At 35.8% G+C, this 22,221-nt stretch overlaps 1 protein-coding gene and 1 non-coding gene across 2 annotated transcripts in view; one reads left to right on the top strand and one right to left on the bottom strand.

The window, feature by feature from the left end:
- The window catches only part of THEMIS (thymocyte selection associated), a 169,929-nt gene that overhangs the window by 36,322 nt on the left and 111,386 nt on the right, over positions 1-22,221 (bottom strand). The window lies entirely within an intron of this gene.
- Positions 17,279-17,380, top strand: LOC122898227. Its single transcript, XR_006382917.1, has one exon. It is a non-coding gene; the product is annotated as a U6 spliceosomal RNA (small nuclear RNA).

Raw genomic sequence — 22,221 nt, 5'->3', positions numbered from 1 at the left:
TTACATGTTATTGTGCCCAAAGATTGTTTGCAAAATAATGAAAAGAAATTTGTAAGACCAAATGTAAAGGATTACTCAAGCGACTTAATTGAAATTGAATTGTATTGTGGTATATTTTAATGCTAGTTAACTATTACAGCATTCGTTGGAAAAGTATGTAATTATTATTAAACCTTATTTGTACAATCTAGAGCAAGGTTTTATTGAGTGGCTCATGTAGAAGCAAATAGATCAAAATTTAGTTTCCAAAATTCAGAGCACCTGCTCACATGACTTTCAATTTGTGGGACATATCTGAAATCACTCTTTCATTTTCTCTCTCCATGGTCGGTTAATATAAGAGTTCTAATAAACTCTTAATCCTCATCCAATGAGCCCGTTATCTTTCTGAGTTTTAGCTTTTCTAATAACTGCTTATGTCTTTGTGATGCCCACCAGGAATCCCCTAAGTGAATTTCACACATGCCATGTAGCTTTAATGTTTGTCTGATGCAATAACCAACAGATTTATTGAATGCAACATGAGCCATGAATCAATATTTGTCTTTGTTTTAAATAATGTTTAAAGATTCTATTGATAAAAAATAGTTGGTTATTAGACACATATTTAGCCCCTTTTCTATTCTACTTCTAGAAATAAGAGAATTTCCTTCTCAGGTAAGTAAATATGTAAAATATGTTCTTCAACAGCTTCAATATAACAATTGATGAGTTCTTTATTAATGGCTTTTGATAGAACCTCCAAATGTTCACAGACATATCTCCCGCTTTCCTCTTACCATCTCTTTCTCTGAGCTATAGCACATAAATGCACACAAACACAATTCCCCCTATTTAGTTCTGCGCCTAGGTATTTAATGATTTTTCCATTCATACAGATTATAAATTGGTAGAATACTATGGTCCTTTCATTTAATTAGAGAAGTGCATTTGCAGAGCGAAATAAATGTTAGCTAACATTATTTGTATTCCAGGGATTCATTTCCCATCCCTTCTAACTAACTTAAATGCCACGCTGTGTTTCTGGATTCGTTAGCAACTCCAGGCACATTTCCCTCCACTTGCTTCTGTCAACCCAGCAAGCTGTTCCTTCTGACTTCAAAGTGTGAATATTTTTGCTTCATCATCAGTTTTGTAATCTGAAGGGAGAGCTGGCTTACCTAAAAAGAAACCATACTTTCCAATGAAAACAATAGAATAGGGATGCTAATTACCACTTCCTTTTAAAATATGTATGCCTTTTCCTCCAAAAAGAAAAAGACAAGGGAACTTTCTTTTGTAAAAGAATAAAAGCAAAGTGTAAAAGAGATCTCCAAACAGTGTTAATTATATTTTTAAAATTCAGAGTATTAAAATTACAACACAATAGCAGCTGAATTATTTATGCATTCAGACAATTATTCAGATCAGAAATTGAACAATTTCAAAAATATTAAAATGTTGCTAAACAAAAACTCCCAAGTTGCTCATATTTCTGCAAAGTTGCCTGGATGTACCTCAATGCCCAATGTAAAAGTATCACTTTGTATTCATTGTATTGGCTTTGCTTTCTACCAGCAGGTTCTAATTGTTTTGGCAGTCCTGATCTTAGCTTCCAATGGCACATAATCAATCTTGCTTGCTTACCACATAGTCAACCCTGAAGAATCTTTTCATCTTACAGAACACAAAGTTGAGTTGAATCTAAAATGCAAATATTACAGTGTTTCAAATACATCATCAGAAAACAACATTCATTTCCAATTCACTTTACTGACTTTTTTTCCTAAGTGGCTCTCTAAATTTTAGTCAACTTATGGCTCTGCAGGAAGATGGAAATATTAATTATACTTTGAAGAATCATTTGATTTCTTCAAGCTATACTTCAAATAAAAGGTTTAATAAGGAAAGAAACAGACTGAAATAAAACTAACATTTTTAAGGCTCCCATTAAATTGGGGAAATCATTAGAATTAGTGCTCCTGAGCTTTTTTCACTTTGTTCTAGTCAGTCATTTAAATTTCTAAGTTAGTTATATTTATTGTGAATAAATGAAAACACATGCAATATCTGAGGACTGACGTGCTTGGCAGTGTATGAAATGTTTTCCTACAATATCTTCTTTGATCTCCCCCAGGAACTTATAAGGTATATATCATCTCCCCATTTTATAAGTAAAGGAAGAGTGGCACAGAAGTGAAGCAACCTGTTCAATGTCACTAAGCCCATACGCTCAGGCTTTGCTCTCTAGTGCCAATCATGCTTATTTCCTTGGCTTAAGAAGATTTTATTTCTGCTCCATTAGATAAAGGACCTTACAAACTACCTTTATATTCTATAGTAATTATTAACCTCACATTGAAATTTGGAACTGCAGAAGTGTTTAATTATTTATGGTTCATCTAAGCATAGTTTAATTATGGTTCGCCTAAGCATAGTTTAAAACCAAAGATGGGATTTTTTTAAGTTGCACTTTGGATTTTTTCCCATTCTTTTTATTTCTGCATAATTACAAAATGAATATATGCATAGCCTTACTTCACTATTTCTCCCTCCCCCCTCCCCAGGGTCACTACCTTCAGAATAATATGTGTGTATCACATCATATATATGTTTCAGAATGTAAGAAAGATCATATGAAAATAAGTAGTTTTGTTTTGTGATTTTTTTTTAATAAATGGAAAATACTGTGTATTTCATTCTACAATTTTATTTCCTCACTTAATAATACATCCTGGACACTTTTCACTACATCTACATCTGTCTCATTATTTCAAAATGCATAGTATAGATATTTTTAGATTATATAATCATTCTTCTGGGGGGACAAGACATTCTTCTATTAATAGATATCTATATTGCTTCCATATGTTCATTATTTGGAACAAAGCAACAATGATTGTTCTTATGAATGTACCCATGGGGGGCATTTTCTAAGACAGATAGTGGTAAGTAGAATTGCTGGGTCAAAAAATTATTCATAAGGAGCAGAAGAGAAGCTATTTCTTCATACAATATAATTAGTTTTTATCTTTCTTTTTTTTTATTTTGTCCTTGATGAATTAAATAGTTTATTTAAAAATTTGAATAATTTTTATCTATATTGAGATTAACAATTGCTTTATGTATTTATTGGTCCTTTTTATTTCTGTAAATTTTCTACTCCTTCTGTAAATAATTTGCCCATTATTTTCAAGGAGTATTGTTCATTTGTTCATGGAGGATTTTTAAGGAAGAGCCCATATATTTGAGCTAATAAAGTATTTTATTAAAAATTTAATTGGTTAAAGATTAAGTTCTTGGAGTCATTTTTTGGGGAAAAAAGAAAGAAAGAAAGAAAGAAAGCTTGGATGTGATGGCTTCATTTCTGTATAGCCAGAATCACTCGAATATCTTCCATTCCACAGATTATACCCTTCTTTTAATAAGTATTCTTTTCAATAGATTTTAATTTCTGTGACTTTTTTCTGAAAACAATAGCCATACCTTTGAATTCTAATGTGATTTTGATGTTTGCTGTCCCAGAGAACTCTAAAAGTGTAAGCGGTTTTGGTGAATGATTTTGAGGTCCAATATTTTTGCTTAGGTGGTTCACTAAAAGGGTAGGAAAACTCAGTCTTCAAGGAACTCTTATCCTATAAGAAGTAAAATGCATTTTTTAGACTCCTCTTGGCTCTGCCAGTCATGAACTACTTAACAGACAATTGAAGTTATACTAAGTCAAGTTGATAACACTGGATAAGTTCCAGAATTCAAAGTCATATAAAGCTATGCTAATTCAAATGATATACCTAAAGTCTTGAAGTTACTTATACCATGATTTTGAGGAGAGAAAAATAATTAAGAAGCTAGAGGTAATTCCAAGATTCTGCTGGTAAGAGAATAGAACTTTGGCCTAAAATGCACTTCCTTGGGGACAAGGCAAAGAATATAGCTTGTTTTAATAGTCTCACATAATTAAGCTAATGTGGGAGCCTCAAGACTTAGGATGTTTCCGTCAAGGATCGCTGTTTCTGATCATCACACAGACTCTGGATACAATTCAGTGTGACTACTAGTACGGCAAGTTGTACACTAGAAATATCCAAAAGAAGAATTTACCTTTTTAGAATGTGTATGAGCCTCTTTACCCCATTTTCTACCATTATACAGAAAACAGTTAAAAATATGCAGAGAGTTCTTAAAATTCTTATTTATTATAAAAAAATTACCTGTTTTCTCCTGACTGATAAGCAGCTACAAATTTACACTTCCATAAAGAATTTTAAAAGTTTTTTTTATTTACAACAAGAAGATTATGGATAGTTCCATCACACACAGGGCATCTGGAATCTTCTTCCTTGCCAAGATCTATAAATGGCTTAAACTGTCACTTAACATTGTAAAAGGCAACTTTTTTTGAAGCCAAACAAGATAAGGAATAATAATCAACATAGCAACAACTGTAGAAGACTCTACTATTAGTGGTTATATAATTATATGCCAGAATAAAAGGTTTAAGATTAACTCAAGTTCAAAGTAAGACTACTACAATAGCCAGTTTATTCATTTGATTCTATAAAATCTTACGTTTATACACAATTCATGGCTTGTATACATATCTTTGCTATCTACTGCTGCATAACTAAATAATCTCAAAATGTAGTGGTTTAAAGCAGCATTTTATTATCTCCACCATTCTGTGAATCAACAGCCCAGTTCCCTATCATATTATCTGGTCTGCAATGTCCAAGATGGCCCACTACAGGCAGAGGACTTTGGTAGAGAAAGTCAGGCTCTGCTGGGATGCTGGACATCCTGGTGGTCTCTCCAACAGGACAGCATTAAGTTCTGGGTATGACTTCCCCAAAGAGTTGCATGAAAAAATCTTCTCCCCTCTCTCCCAAGGTCTTTCCCTCATAAACTCCTTAGATTAGACTCCTGCGAAGATTAACAAAACCTCACTCTTCTTTGGTTTAAATTGAGCAATTTAAACTCAAATTTAAATTGCTCAATTTAAATTTGAGAACCCCAAAGCCCTCCACCCAGGGACACTAATGAAGGCAGGTGCCCCAGTCCTCTCAGATCTCTTTGCCGCACCTTGCTTTGACCTCCCGTGTGGTCTCTTCTGGCTTGCTATGTATTTTCTCAAAGACTTCTCTATTTCAATTCTCTTGTGGTCTTTTGTTGAACCGCCCCTGACCATCTGACACCCTAGTGTTTAACTTAAAAAATGTTAATCTAATAAAATTATGACAGAGGCCGTCTTTGGAGAATAACTACCACAGTTCATCCTCTGACCAAAGATAATACACATCTCTTCTTCCATTGCCAACATACACTTACCAGACTCCCTAAACCCTCAAAGATTCACCCCATTTCAACCTCTGGATTACACTTTAAGTCCAGGATTACATGATATTAGGTTCCTGTGTAGTTGAGGTTGTGTAGGTTCTTGTGTAGTTGAGGAAACAGGCTATGTGGCCTCCACATATCCAACATACAATGGGGAGAGAGGCTCAGGAGAACCACAAGAGATGTTTCCACTCAAAAAGAGGAGGAAAAATGGGAGTAACATTGGTTGCTACTCTGAAAGCCACCGACCTGAAAAATTACTGTGATCTGGCAAAGTACAGTCGTTATTTCACTTCGCTCAGAAGGCAGGGGTCTGTTGCTTTAGACCCAAATATGTTTTCTGGATGGTCCTTCTTGGCTCCTGATCCTGTGATCTGGAGTCTTGACACTACACTCTCAGTCATTTTCTTTTCTTCAGAAATAGCTCACGGGTGCCTGGGTGGTTTAGTCAGTTAAGTGTCTGCCTTTGGGTCTTAGGCCTTTGATCTCAGGGTCCCGGTGTAAAGTCCCACACCAGGCTCTCTGCTTACAGAGGAGCCTTCTTGTCCCTCTAAATCTCCCTCTGTGCTTGCATGCTCTCCCCTCTCCCCAAATAAATAAAAAAAAATCTTTTAAAAAAGGAAAAAAGAAAAAAAGAAATAGCTCATGTTTGCTGCTGAGTAGTGTTCTCAGCCTGTTCCTGCCAGGAAGAAGTTTGGGGCTCAAAAGCCTTTTTGTTTTGAATGCTCTGTTCCTTTCTGTCCCGATGGTTATAATTCTTTTAAAACCTGTGAATTTGTTATGTATAAATTATAATGAAGTTCACAAGACAAAAGTGACAGTCATGTGTTTTCTGAGTGGGATCTTTACTTTGGGTCAATAGTGAGGATACACAGGTTCACAGCAGAGAGGGTGAATATGTTTTAAGAGCTTTAGATGTAATTTCTACTGAGAGAAAAAACGAGACTTTTTTTTACAATTTTCTGAAGCCTCAAGAAACTTCCAGTCACACTTTTGGTCTCATCTTGAACTAGAGGCCACAATACTTTACTGGTACCATTCTGGCTTTGGTAATTTTTCCTAAATTAAAAAATTATATTTTCTATTATCCCCCATGCCAAATTATTTCATACCCGTTTGCAGTGAATGCCACCTACCCATGGAACAAATGATCTGCTCTCTGTTACTATAGATCAATTTTGCCTGTCTAGATTTTATAAAAAGAGAATCATTTACTGTTTGCTCTCTGACTTCTCTGGCTCAGCTGCATGCTTTTGGGATTGACTCATGCCATTGTATTCCTTTTCATTGCTGAGTAATATTCCATTATATGGCTGTATAACAGTATGTTTATCAATTCATCCGTGAAAGAATATCAGGTTGTTTCTTGTTTGGAGTTACAATAAATACAGAATATATAAATATTTCTGTACATGTCTTTGTGAGGATATATACTTTCATTCTTCCTCAGTAAGTTCCTTCAAACTGAATAGCAAAGTCTTCCAGAAGATTTATACAGAACTTCTTTTAAAAATTTGTCATCTAGGGGCGCCTGGGTGGCTCAGTCAGTTGAACATCCAACTCTTGGCTTTGGCTCAGGTCATGATCTCAGGGTTGTGGGATCAAGTCCCACATTAGGCTCTGTGCTCAGCAGAATGTCTGCTTGAGATCCTCTCTCTCTCTCCTCTCCCTTCTCCTCTGTCCTTCCCCCATGCTCTTTCTTGCTCTTCTTGCTAAAATAAATATATCAATCTTTTTAAAAAAATCTGTCATGTGTTTTTTTTTTTGAAGTTGTATCATTTAATTCCCATAAGCGTTCTATGAGAATTCCAGTTCCTTCACAAGCATAGCAAAAGCTGATCCTTTTAGTCTTTTTAACGTTAGCTATTTGGTAACTCATTGTGATTTAATTACTGACAAAGATGATTTTATTTATTTTTTTTAATATTTTTAAAGATTTTATTTATTTATTTGACAGATAGAGATCACAAGTAGGCAGAGAGGCAGGTAGAGAGAATGAGAGGGAAGCAGGCTCCCCGCTGAGCAGAGAGCCCGATGCGTGACTCGATCCCAGGACCCTGAGATCATGACCTGAGCCGAAGGCAGCGGCTTAATCCACTGAGCCACCCAGGTGCCCACAAAGATAATTTTAAATGTAGAGCAGTTTTTTGTTTTTTGTTTTTTTTCCCCAAAAATTTATGAACCATTTTGAATGCTTCCTTTGTAAACTGGTCAAATTTATTTTTCTTTCTTTTTTTTTTTTTTCAGTTGTGTTGCCCTCTCATTGTTGAGTTGTAAGATATTTTTTTAATGTATAACAAGTATACATGTTTTTTAGATACATGATACATGTATATAATATTTTCTCTCAGACTAGGGCTTTTTTTTTTTTCATCTTTAATAGAGCATCTTGAAAAGTGAAGATGTTTTTACATCTGATGGCATTCAACTTAACTTTTAAAAAATGGTTGATTCTTGTTGTTTCCTATTTTTAAAAAATCTTTGCCTTCCCAGGGCACCTGGTGGCTCAGTGGGTTAAAGCCTCTGTCTTTGGCTCAGGTCGTGATCCCAGGATCCTGGGATCGAGCTCCGCATCGGGCTCTCTGCTCAGCAGGGAACCTTCTTCCTCCTCTCTCTCTCTGCCTGCTTCTCTGCCTACTTGTGATCTCTGTCTGTCAAATAAACAAATAAAATCTTAAAAAAAAAACTGCCTTCCCAAATTACAAATATTTTATTTTTGCTTCTAAAAATTACGTAATTTAGGATTTTTGATTTGGGTTTATGACTCATCTTAAGTTATTAAGTTATTTTAAGTTATTTTTTGTGTATAGTATAAAGTTTAAAGTGGAGGTACATTCCTTTTTCCTAGTTGATATCAAGTTGTTCCATAAATACCAGTTGTTTCAATACCTTTGATAAAAAGATTATCTATTTCCATTAAATTATGTTGGCAACTTTGTTGAAAATCAGTTGACTATTTATGTGTGTATTTCTCAGCTCTTTCATGCAGCATTGATTTTAGGCTTAGCCTTATTATAGTGTTACAATGTCTTGATTACTGTGGGTTTATTAGTAGTATTGGAATGAATTTCTATTTTTATGAACTCAGCTGAATTTTTATTGGGATTGAGTTAAAGGTATAGATCAATATATATATTATACATTATAAATTATATTTTCAGAATGAAACATCTTATAAAGTTTTGTATCTAGTATACTTCTCTCTTTTAGGTCTGATTTTGTGTTATCTTTAATATATGAAAAGATTTTAAAAATGTAATAGTTAAAATATCTCATTTGATTATTAAAGATGAAGAAAAATTGCTGAACCAATATAGGCATTTTTCAAAAATCAGAGCCTTTAAAATACTAATAAATATAACCCAAAAGAAAAGAATATCTTTAATGAAGGTGATCAATAGGAATATTGTGCTTTATATATACATATATATAATGTATATATTATATTTACTATTTATTTATTATAATATTAAAAATATTATTTATTTTTTAAGTAGGCTCCATGCCCAGCATGGAGCCCAGTGTGGGACTTGAACTTATGACCCTGAGAACAAGACATGAGCTGAGATCAAGAATCAGATACCTAACTATTATGCTTAATAGTAATTTATAGAATGATAGGCAAAAAATAGGTAAATAATAATTTACAGAACAACAGGCAAATAACTAATTACTTTTCATAATTAATTACAGTTGTTAAATTTTCTGAACTGGCCATTATGACTGTACATTAAATTTATTCATGAAATTCTCATGGGCTTTCTCTGATAGGCTGAAATTTGCTGATATTTAAGGCACTGAAAGAGTTCTATCCACTCTTTCTTAGTAGGGAATGTCGTAAGGAAGCATCTTTGTCATAAAAATTTATAACATTTTTGGGGCACCTGGGGTGGCTCAGTGGGTTAAAGCCTCTGCCTTCGGCTCAGGTCATGATCCCAGGGTCTTGGGATCGAGCCCCTCATCGAGCCCCGCATCGGGCTCTCTGCTCTGCAGGGAGTCTGCTTCCTCCCCTCTCTCTCTCTGCCTGCCTCTCTGCCTACTTGTGATCTCTCTCTTTCTCTGTCAAATAAATAAAATATTTTTTAAAAATTAAAAAAAAATTTTATAACATTTTATTAAAAACATCAGTAACTGATAATTCTAGGTATTTCATAAAATATTGTAAATTTTATAGTTAGTCCCTGAGGCAGTCCTCTCAAAAAGTGCTATTTTATAAACCATGTTAAAAAAAGTACAAGGAGGGGGTGCCTGGGTGGCTCAGTGGGTTAAGCCTCTGCCTTCAGCTCAGGTCATGATCTCAGGGTCCTAGGATCAAAACCTGCATCAAGGCTTTCTGCTCAGCGGGGAGCCTGCTTCCCCCCTCTCTCTCTGCCTGCTGCTCTGCTTACTTGTGATCTCTTTTTCCCTCTGTGTCAAATAAATAAATAAAATCTTAAAAAAAAAAAAAAAGTACAGTGGCTCCTGGGTGGCTCAGTTGGTTAAGTGTCTGCCTTTGGCTCAGGTCATGATCTCAGGGTCCTGGGATTGAGATCCTGCTTTGGGTTACCTGCTTAGTGGGGACCCTGCTTCTCCCTCTCCCTCTACTCCTCCCTCTTGTCCTTCCGCTTGTGCTCTCTCTCTCAAATAAATAAAATCTTTAAAAAAAGAAGTACATGCATAAACAGGCTTATTTTTCTGAGGTAACAAAAAGCGAAATTACCCTGTTTTACTATGGTTTTCATCCTGTTTATCTGAACAGTTAGTATAATCATAATGTCTTAAACAGCTTGGCCATTGGTTATTGTTTCAAAAGGCTTCCGGGAATATTCAATATAATAGAATTGAAATCAGGATCTCAAAGAGATAAATGCATTCTCATATCCATTGCAGCACTATTCACAATAGTCAAGATGTGAAAACGAGCTGAATACCCATTGACAGGGGAATGGACAAAGAAAATGTGGTATAAGCATATAATGGAATACCGTTGAGCCTTAAAGGAGAAGAAAATTCTGCAATATGCAAAAACATAGTTGAATCCTGGGTACATGATACTAAATGAAATAAGCCAGTCATAAAAAGACAAATACTGCATGATTCTACTTATAAGCAGTAACTAAAATACTCAAGTTCATAGGATCAAAGAGTGGAATCATGGTTGCCAGAGGCCGGAAGAAGGGGAAAATAAAATTATTAATGAATAGATATGAAGTGTCAGTTAAGGAAGACGAATAAGTTCTAGGGATCACCCATACAACATTGTACCTGTATTCAATAATACTGTATTATACTCTTGATTTGTTAAGAGAGTAGATTTCTTGTTAAATGTTCCTACCACGGTAAACAACATTTTTTGAAAACCTTATTCTCAGATTATTGTCACTGTTACACCAATCTGGAAGCTCCCTGGAAAAGCTCCTTTTATAGCCTGACTCCACCCAGTCTGGGAATGGCCCTATGACAAGACAATTATTGAAAACAATCAGCAGCAATTATTTAACATTGCATCTTCCTAAAACTGTGATACAGTTTAAGATACAGGTTAAGTCTCCATATTCTAAATACCCTCAACTTTCTTGTTTTATTTATCTCTGACTCTCTCCAGCACCGTTGCATGAATACATACTTCCTCCAAACCACACCTTCTTTTTTTAGCCAGAAAGCAAAAATCTTGCATATCTATTCATGCAGATAAAAAGCCCCAGAAATCGGGGCGCCTGGGTGGCTCAGTGGGTTAAGCCGCTGCCTTCGGCTCAGGTCATGATCTCAGGGTCCTGGGATGGAGTCCCACATAGGGCTCTGTGCTCAGCAGGGAGCCTGCTTCCCTCTCTCTCTCTCTCTGCCTGCCTCTCCATCTACTTGTGATTTCTCTCTGTCAAATAAATAAATAAAATCTAAAAAAAAAAAAGCCCCAGAAATCACCAATCTATGGTGTGTGCTGCTGCAGTCACCACGGTTTTCCTATGACATCATCATTATAATAGCATGTTTCGACGAAATTCAAACCTATTACTCCTGTGAAGGAAATGCTTTTCCCTATTCATCTCAACAGTCCTGCAAACATGTGCGTGTGAAGAACTCCATATTTATACACACAGTATTTCTGGGATCTCTTTTTTTTTCTTTTTTAGATTTTATTTATTTGACAGAGAGAGAGAAATCACAAATAGGCAGAGAGGCAGGCAGAGAGAGAGGAGGAAGCAGGCTCCCTGCAGAGCAGAGAGCCCGACGTGGGGCTCGATCCCAGGACCCTGGGATCACGACCTGAGCCGAAGGCAGAGGCTTTAACCCACTGGCCACCCAGGTGCCCCTGGGATCTCTTTTTTGAATGTATCAGAGAGAACAAATGATATACAGAATATCATGACAACTAACACAAAATGAGTCTCATTCCTCATCTGTGCAAACATCAACATGGCATAAGCCTCATAAAGGGAAGGCATCAGTGTTCATTCTGAAATTCAAGAGTCTGAGACAATGTTCATAAGATAAGAAGTCAGTCTGCCACCGTGTCAGGTAGATAGGTAGATGGAGGATAGATGATGATTGATGATAGATAGATAGGCAGACAGACAGATAGACAGATAGATATCCTGACAGGACACACAAAACTTCTTTTAAAAAAATTTTTTTTTTCATTTATTTATTTGACACAGAGAGAGAGAGATCACAAGTAGGCAGAGAGGTAGGCAGAGGGGTAGGGGGAAGCAGACCTACTTTCTGAGCAGAGAGCCTGATGCAGGGCTCGATCCCAGGACCCTGAGATCATGACCTGAGCTGAAGGCAGAGGCTTAATCCACTGAGCCACCCAGGTGCCCCAAACACAAAGTTTCTAAATCAGAACACAGTTTATTATCACAGAGCATCTTAGGACTGGTGAGGCTATAAAAGGCATCACTACTGAAATCATTCTAAATAAATGGCATGATATAATTGGCTAATTATTTGGGGAAAACTGAGGATTTTGCACAAACAGAAGGACTGTACCACAGACTCACAAAAGTATCACACTCAGAGCTTGACTGGCACACTGCCCCATCCTCCCATCTGGAGAGGGAGAGGCTTTTATTCTGAGATACAAGCAAATATTACAGGAGAGAGAAGTCTGAATCTCTCTGAAGGAATATAACTATCTTCCAGAACATGTTTGCTATTCGATCATCCTTTAACCAAATTTGCCAGTGGTCATTCCTCAGAATGTTTAGACCATGAAGAAACATGAAAGCATTCACAGAGACTGGCCTTCCAACAATCAGATCTAGGGATTGAAGCTAAACAGTCTAGTGACCTTTATTGACTTATTTTACAACTTACTAGGGAAAAGTTCGGTAGGCTAATGTAAATGGGAAAAAAAATAAAATGCTTTCTTCACCGTTATTGACATTTTGATTAAAGAAATCAATGATATTCATAATTATTGTCTTACTCTAAGCTACCTGAACTTTTAGAGTTAATCACCTACTGGCAGTAACTTGATACTAAAATATATTTTCAGACTTTAGTTCTCATCTGAAAATAAGGTTGTTGTTTTTTTTTACATTTTTATCCCTAAATCTTTTCTTGAAACCCACAACAAAAACAATCATGCTTCAGAAATTCTTTCTTGTTATTACTGAATAGGCAATACATTTTTATATCTTATAAATTCCGTTCAGACCAGGTTATTTTACTTGATCCTTGTTACCTTCTGCCCACTTGCCCAGAATATGGCAAAACATTAGAAAAATAAAGTTGACTTTATTTACTTTGATATAGCAAAGTCATTTTCATTTCATTTAGGACCCTCTCACAGCCATTGTGATTTTTTTTGAAGATTTTATTTATTTATTTGAGAGAGAGAATGAGTGAGCAGGGGGAGAGGCAGAGGGAGAAGCAGACTCCCCACTGAGCAGGGAGCCTGACAAGGGCCTCCATCCCAGGACCCTAAGATCATGACCTGAGCTGAAGGCAGACACTTAACCACCTGAGCTACCCAGCTGGGTGGTTCATCATTAACTAGAAATGATAGAGTTTGGTTAAGCCCTTAGGCAGAAAAGGAGAGGTCTGAAGAGAGAGCAACCTCTCACTATGAGAGACCCCATAGTGATTCTTTTAAAGCAAAAATCATACCATGCCACATCTCTGCCCCCACTTTTGATGGCTCCCCATCTTAGTCATAGAAAAAAAGCAGAGCCCTTTCAATGGTCTAGAATAGCTTTCGTGGTCTGACCATCTCGAGTAACAGCTGTTTTTTGTTTCTTTTATTTTGTTATATCTACATATTCCAACTAATTGATGGATGATTTGATAAATTCAGTATGATTGGCATGTAGCCTAGAAATGTCCTAGAGTTATTTAGCTCTGCACTGAAACTGGATAAATTCTGATGTAATCCAACTGGTTTCCCCTGGGAGGTTTTTTAATTGTCATGAAAATGTGTTCTCTTGCTCAGCCCCAGACAAAGACTTATTAAGCTTCTTTTCAGGACAGTCAGACACTCATGAAAGACATGGTATCTGAAGTACAGACTATCCCAGGTCTAACAAAGGAGCTAAGCTGTGTACATCAATATTAATATTTACAAAGTAGCAAAAGAAAGAAATGAAATCCTAAGTAATTCAAGGAAATTGTTGTCAAGATTGCTTGATTACTTGCCAAAATGAAAAATTCTCCTGAGTGAAGTTAGGAATATCTAGAGACATAGTTCTGCTCTATCTCAGAGAAGACAAAGCAGAAGTAGAGCGACACTAATTTTATGAAGTTCAAACAAAAAGTTAGTAGAGATGCCTATATACCTACAGGTATACTGGCATAGCACAGTCTTTGTTTACCTGGTTAGCACAGAGAACTATAGATTCAGTGCAGATCCAACTAGGAAAATGGCATACAACACCTGTCTCCCCCAACAATGTGTCAGCAACACCATTTTTGTATGAAAAGAAAAATGTGCTCGTTTCTAAACTTATGCTACTAATGCACCTATTCACAATGCCTTTCAACTAGAGGAAGTGATTTTATTTCAAATCATGAAATTTGCATACAAAATTGAGCTTTCAGGTAAGGTCACATTAATTCCCTTTTGATAGGTTTTTTTTTTTTTCCAATATGTGTTATTTCTTTGGATTCTGTCTTTACAACCACCTTATGATGAAAGTACTGTTGCTCTGCTTTGTCCATGATGAAAACAATAAACACGGATATAAAGCAAGGAGCAACAGTGCAGAAAAGTTGCTAGAGATGATCATACATCACCTTTCTGGGAGACACCACAGGACCATAAGGAGTGCCTGGGCTCTCCTGACTACACTGGCTGCACTCTAGGAGACTTTGGGCAAGTCTCTTCAGCTATGAAATGGTGACAGTGATCCCTACATCACAAGGTCGTGTTACAGGAGCTAAATGAGGTGAAGTACACAAAGCCATAGTGTACTATTATCATAGTTCCTAGGAAAGCACAACTTAAAACGTGTGTGTGGGTATATATACCAATAACCCAAGTGCTAGAAAATTCTGAGAATCATCATTTTGGACTGAGTTTCTGGCTTTCTCCAAATGCTTCTCATTTTGAACTATTTCCTGAAAAGCCTATGTTGCCAATCAAATCTGAATTACTGCTTACCCCTACAGACCACTCTCTTGAAGACTGATTACCTTTTAACTATGATTTGAGATTTAGTTTTCATAATAGGAAATACCAGTTTTGCAGAGTGGCCTGGCAGGGCTCTATAGAACGGCTTCAGTCAGGCTGACATGTGCTTTTATTAACCATATTTCCTGTAGCTGCACAGACAATGAGAAATCCACTTCTGTGAGCAGAACCAATTATAGCTGAACAGGTACACTTTTTCTCCAGCCTGGTCATGATGTCAAATGTTTGATTAGAAAGGTCTTGTGCTTTCAGCAAAATGGAGGTGAATTTCTTTCCATTTGCAAGAACAAGCTATTTCTGTCTTTCATTCCATAGTCTCTTAGTATCTTAATTCTGGCCTCTCAGTGTCAAATAAGAGTTGCAAATGCTACGCCCTTGAGATGGGAAACAATATTGCTATATGTGTTTCAAAACAGACTGAGCCAGCTTCTGGGAGGAATAAGCAGCACCAGGGCATGAATCAGATGTACTGTGAGTTCCAAGAGAGAACAGAGACCAAGATGCGCATGAACACTACGTCCCAGCCGAGGCAACATGGGGATGGACCTGGTAGCTCTGGAAATGAATCTGGAGAAGACTGTCAAATATAGGGAAATGTTAGGATGAAACAGATAGAAAGGCGCATGGAAACATTGCCTGTGCATAAATAATACAGTGATATGTCCATAGCAAATCAGGTTTTAGAAGTGCAGGACTGAAATAAGGAAGGGTAATTCTAAAAAGAGGCAGTTTGGAGGAAAATCCTCTCACAGAAGGTTGAAAAAAAAAAAGAGAGAGAAAATGGGAACCAAGTTCCTACTAAATGTAGGATTATAAAGACAAAGTAGGCCCCATGAAATCAAGCATTACAGACAAAAGCCCCTCTTCAGTTGCCAAAAAGAGAAACTTACCAGAAATGTCAAGGACGACTACCATCTCCCCAAAATACTGTAAGCTCATTTTTGGACTTCCTCTTCTCTTAGGAATGCCTCAGCTATAGAAAAGCAATCTGCTGATATTCCAAGGGTCACAAGTGAAGATTTTTCTGTTACTTTTTACTCTTTACTGACCAGAGTATAAATACAGAATTAAAGATTGGTAGAATAATTAAGCTAAAAAAATATGGATAATTTACTCTAACCTCATTTTGCAGTCAAGAATGAAGAATGTAAAGATTATCCCATATCCCATGGTGAACTAGTAACACAGCCAGGATAATAATCACATCCTCCTGACTTCTAGACAGTATTTTTTTCCACCACAGCTCCCTAAAATTAAATTTTCAATATTTTCAAAAAAGAAATATACCTATATAAAGTCCAAGAGAAGAAACTTCTGTTAATAAGAGAATCTAGGTAGGGAAAGGCTAAATTTAAAAGGTCAGCAGCAGAGAGTTATGAAATGATGATTCTTTATTGAAAGTAAGAGGAGAAAAATGCAACCCAGAAAGAAAAACCTTTTGCTTTGTACTCTCATATACATCTACAACTAACCATTTTTTGTTACGCCAGTTGCTAGCCTGTAGCTGCCCAGGGCAGCATCATGTATCGCAATGTCCCCCTAGTTGGTTTCCCTGTTTCCATCCTTGCTCCCCTATTAACAGCAGCACAGAAGTAGAATGAGTCCTTTAAAATGTAATTGTCACACCCCAACCCAATCTTCCAATCACTTCTTGTCTCATAAAGTTAAGCCAAAATTACTACATTTGACCTACAAAGACCTACACAATTTCCTTCCCCCTTTTTTCTCAGAACTCATCCTCTCTTGTCACCTTGGTCATTATATTCCAGCCATCCTGGCCTTTCAGCTGATTTTTCAATATGTTAGACACACCCCTGCCTGCCTCAGGTTTGTACCATCCCTTTCTTCTGCTGGAAGTACTTAGCCCACTCTGTCTGCATAGCTCATTTTTTCTATTCAAGTCTTTGGACAAGTGTCCTGTTCCCAGTAAGGGGCGCCATGACTGCCCTATTGAAAGTTATTCTATTTGCCTTGCACTCTTAATGCTACTTATCTTGCTCTATTCTTTTTTACATAGCACTTATAATGCACTGCCATTCTGTATTCTTTACTCCCCCTAGAATGCAACATAACATAGAGTATCAAGCCATTTACCAAGATGTTTTGCTACTGATGTATATGTAGCATCTAAAACAGTACCTAACCAAGAATTAGCTGCTGAACGACAGACTCGACCAAAAACAGATGATCCCTGCATTAAAACCCATAATCTCTGGTTTTACTCAAATGAAAACACAGAAGTTCTACACAGGAGATAGTACAACACACCTAAGTGTTCCTCTGAAGGGAGAGGTTTAATGTAAAGAAATGGCAATTTGAAGAAATGTCAGAAATACATCAGAGATTGTTATAAAGACAGTGCTCACTTCAACAGCACGTATACTAAAATTGGAAAAATACAGAGGTGAACATGGCCCCCACAAAGATGACATGCAAATTCATGAAACAGTTCATGTTTTTAAAAAATGTTATAAAGATATACAGGGCTTTCATTACAAGATTTGACTAAACGGAGTACCAAACCATTTGCCAATATGGTAAAATAAAAATTCATATTCTCCTAAATTAATATTTAAGTTTAATAAAGTTCTGATCAATACCCCCCAAGATGTTTTTTACAGAAATTAATGAAGTGTCTTTAAAGTCCATTTGAAAGAATGAAGAGCTGAAAACCTAAATAATTAATGACAAGAAGAAAAAAATATATAACATTATTATAACATACTAGAAAATACTATTTTGGAGCTACTGATTTTAGAAAATCCATGTAAACCAAAGAAATAGAATTTTTTAAAAAATGAGAAACTGCCTTCAGAACAGATGAGTAAAGAATAGTTGAGTAAACAAATGGAACTGGGAAAACAGTTTAACCATCTTTTTTTTTTTCCACAATTTTATGCTTTTATTTAAGACAGAGTACAGTCAGTAAGAGGCATGCTTGTTCATGCAACACATATCAAAAACCATGGGACTTAACACTTGGAATTTCTATAAAATTAACCATCTTTTTAAAAGAAGTTTTTTTTCATACAATACATAATATACAAAATACAATACATAATATACAAAATAAATTCCTCATGAATTAAGGAGTTAAATATCAAAAAACAAACACAAATTTAGAATAATTATAAGTGGGTCCGATTATAAGGCAAGTCAACCTCTCTAAGCTTAAGATTATATAACTAAATTATGAGATGAGCATTTTTAATGCATTAATAATAATAATGTTGCTGTTATTAAAAAGTAAACAACCAGTATGAAGTGATCCTAGAAGGAAAAGCACTAATTTTGTGAGATGAAAGCCTAGAGAGGGTAAAGGGTCAAGGATTAATCATTATTAGGATTTAGAACTTTCACTTTCTGTTCCTAGCTGTTATCACCAGATCTTCAGCAAGTTCATTTTTACCCACAAATGCACTGTTAGTGGCTCCCTGAAAAATCAAAGAGAATAAATTGAATTCATAGTTTGGGGTACTAAAGGACAGAGCAATATGATGCAGGTTGGAACACCACGACTGAGGCAAAAAATAAACATGAAGTAAGAGTGAAAAGCAATAATAAAGGGTGGCAGGAAACTTTTGGAGGTGATGGACAGCTTTATGGCATAGACTGTGTTGATAGTTTCATGGATGTTTACTTTTTACTAAACTCACCAAGTTATGTACATTAATTATGTATAGCTTTTTTATGTCAAAAATATAAAATGAAGTAATAAAATCCAGAAAAGAAAGAATGAAGAATAACAGAAAAAAGGAGACCAAAGGAGAATATATAAACCTCTTATATAAATTTTGGGAGGTAAAGGAGGAAGGCACTGGAATGCCAAAAACTATATGAAATTAGGGCTTATTTGATTTTATTTGAACATTAAAAAAACTTGACATCCAAAAGGATGTCTGGAAATAACTGCATTGCACTACCCACACTTTCATACTCATATACAGAGATACGCACACATGGGTGTACAAACACATATTTATGTAAGCATTTGTTGAACAAATTGGACTTGATAGGATATAAGAAGGAACCAACTTCATTCTTATTCTTTTATATCCCTTCAAGTTTCTATAAACTGGTACTTGTTCTAACTCTGCATAAAATCTGAAGGCAAACCCATAACTTTAAGGAACAAGTAGTTTGTAAAAATCCACATTTATGTATTAGCCACTTAGAACCAGTCTAGTTTAGTATAATAAGCAAAGCTCTAAGAGCTTCTTTAATTAAAAGCATCTTCCTGTAGTAGTAAGCTACTCCCTTGAGGCTTCCAAACCTACAAATAAAGAAGAAAGTATGGTTGACTTCTTAATTATTCGCTCTTTCCATCTCCTTCCTCTACTCACTAATTTCTTTTTTACTTCTCCAGCACAGGGTCTAAGCAGAAGAGAGAATAAAGAGAAAGGCTACACAGTTTTGGGTTGCTCTTATCTCTGTAATTTGGCCATGGCAAATGTTAAAAATTGACCCCATCCATTCCTGGGATACTACAGTAGATTACTTGGAAACCATCCCAGTTGGGAACCACACTGTAACATCCTGCCCAAGGCTAGTTACTTACAACAATCACCCTCAGGTTCTGGACTTCAGGAAATACATCTATTGTGTAAGGTCCCTTCCCCTCTCTCCAGTTCACATCCTCTAGAGAACCCATTTGCTCTGACATTGATGGAAGCAAAATTTACTCTTTTTTTTTTTTTTTCAGATTTTTATTTATTTATTTAACAGACAGAGATCACAAGTAGGCAGAGAAGCAGGCAGAGAGAGAGGAGGAAGCAGGCTCCCAGCTGAGCAGAGAGCCCGATGCGGGCCTCGATCCCAGGACCCCTGGGATCATGACCTGAGCTGAAGGCAGAGGCTTTAACCCACTGAGCCACCCAGGCGCCCAAAGTTTACTCTTAATATCACTTACCCCAGAGGGGAAAATCTCCAGTTTAGAGCCTCTCACCTTTAGACTTTGTAGATATGGGCCAAATGTCAGTTCTTACTTTCCTCAAATTCCCACAGCCCAATGGCAAGGCCCTCATAGGGAACACTTGAAGACCCCATCACGTAATTTGAGATAAGAAAGAAAAACTTAACTTTCTTTACCCATAATTTTGGGGATATGATCTCCACAGGGTATGATTAATTTCTGCAAAGCAAATCTTTTCTCAACTTTTTAACTTCTTAACCTTTCTCTTTCTTGTGGTGAGCAGAAATGCTCCAGCACTTGTTCCTGGCTTCCAAGATGCAATACTGGCTAACGCTTTGGCTCCGACTGTATGACCTTCACCTTTCAAGTCTTGCATAGATAGTCTAGCAACATACTTTAAAATGTGGAGGTTCATGGGCTCACCTTCAGTTTTGAGGTTTGGAGCCTCTGGAATAATTTCAGGGCAGAGTCAAATGTAACAATCTGTTAGACTACACACATGTATACATATGCATGTTTGTACATATATCACTTTATCACAGATACAAATACAGAATCATACATGTATGTGTGCCTGAGTCTATATGTTAATGAATGGAAATACAATATTTATAGAAAATATATTAATGTGAAAAAATTACTGGTGATTTTTTTCTTCTTTTGTTTTTCTCTATTTCCTAATATAATATGCCTTACTCTTAAAACCATTTAAAAAGTATATCTGTACACAAACACTTAATAATGGATCCTATTTTTAAAATGCAATCATGATTTTAAAATAAAATAAAAGATTACTGAAACAGAATGAATAACCCAGAAACAGACATATATAAAGAAATTTATTATATGCTAAAGGAAATATCTAAGAATTGGAAAGAGTTACTTAACAAATGGCATTGAAGTATTTTGGAATTACCTTCATAATAAAAGTCAGATGGGAGCTCAATAGTATATAATACATATTATAATATATAACACACATCCAGACATATATGCACACCTATATACACATACCTATGTATGTATGCATATTTGTATATACATATTAAGTATATACATGAAATCAAATTCTAAAACAAAATTAGAACCAGGAGCACCTGGGTGGTTTGGTCAGTGAAGCATCCCACTCTTGATCATAATCTCAGGTCATGATCTCAAAGTCTTGAGATCAAGCCCTGCATCATCAAGCCACGCTCACCACAGAGTCTGCTTAAGATTCCCTCTCTCCCTCTTCCTCTGCCCCCACTCACAGACACTAAATAAATAAATAAAATCTTTAAAAAAATTAGAACTAAATAGAATTGAGGGACATGTACTGGATCAATTTAAAAAGTTTAAAAGCAATAAGAATAAGCATAAATGAAAAGGTTAACAGGTTTGGCTTCATAAGAATTTCATACTTCCACCTGGAAGTATTAAAAACCAGTAGTTTAAAAATACCCCCAAATGTGACAGGTTTGCAGAATCTTTTTAATATATGGACACAAAGGAGTTTACTTAGAAAAAAAACACTTTCTTCCCTCTTCCGTTCCTCCCTCCCAGAAATATTTATTGAGTGACTGTTCTGAACCAGAAACTTTAATAAAATACCAAGGAATCATAAATAAATAAATATTATAATACATTTATATTATATATATTACATATATAAATTTATTTATTTATATTTACATCTATATCTCTAGGCTTAAAGAAACAAAGTATCTAATGGATATGACAGATAAGTAAGAGAGACTTTCTAACACTTAAAGGTAAGTAGTAGGATAGCAGTTCACAAGGCCTGTTATAGAAACCCAAATTAAGAGCACCGAACAAGGACCTGTGAATTAGCTGATGGGAGGTAGGGTGCCAAGGAAATTTCCTTAGAATAAGTAATAAGAGATAGTAACTTAGATGAAGGACCAAGGATAGTTTAGAATTCTAGCTCTAACACTTACTGATAGCTCTCTTTCCACGGGCAATTATTCTCTGTGTCTCAGGTCCCTTGTCTATAAACTGGGAATGATAATAACATTTATATGGACACTGAAAGGACTTAATAAGAATTGTTTAGTTATTTAGCATTTAGTAAGTCCTTAATAACTGGCTGTTAAAAACAAACAAAAATCATAAAATGCCATTTGGAAAGATTGGGAACTCAGGAGAGAATAGTCTTTGCAAACTGCAAATCCACTATGGTAAAGTATAAATGTGAGGTATGGTATGGAGAGAAGTAAGGTTTGAGAACCAAATAAGGGACAGATAATAAAAAATTTAAAGGAAAGTCACAAAGAACTTTTAGCAAGAGAATCACACAGTAAGATTTTTCTTTTATAATGTTAACTGTATCAGTGATGTGGATAATAAATTTGAATATAATATGACCAAACATAAAAAGACTAGTTAGGAG

This window comes from Neovison vison, chromosome 1, assembly GCF_020171115.1.
Source record: "Neovison vison isolate M4711 chromosome 1, ASM_NN_V1, whole genome shotgun sequence".
In the NCBI taxonomy this organism is placed as follows: domain Eukaryota; kingdom Metazoa; phylum Chordata; class Mammalia; order Carnivora; family Mustelidae; genus Neogale; species Neogale vison.
Note: the sequence above shows the minus strand (reverse complement) of the source record. Positions and strands in the feature narration are given on the sequence as shown.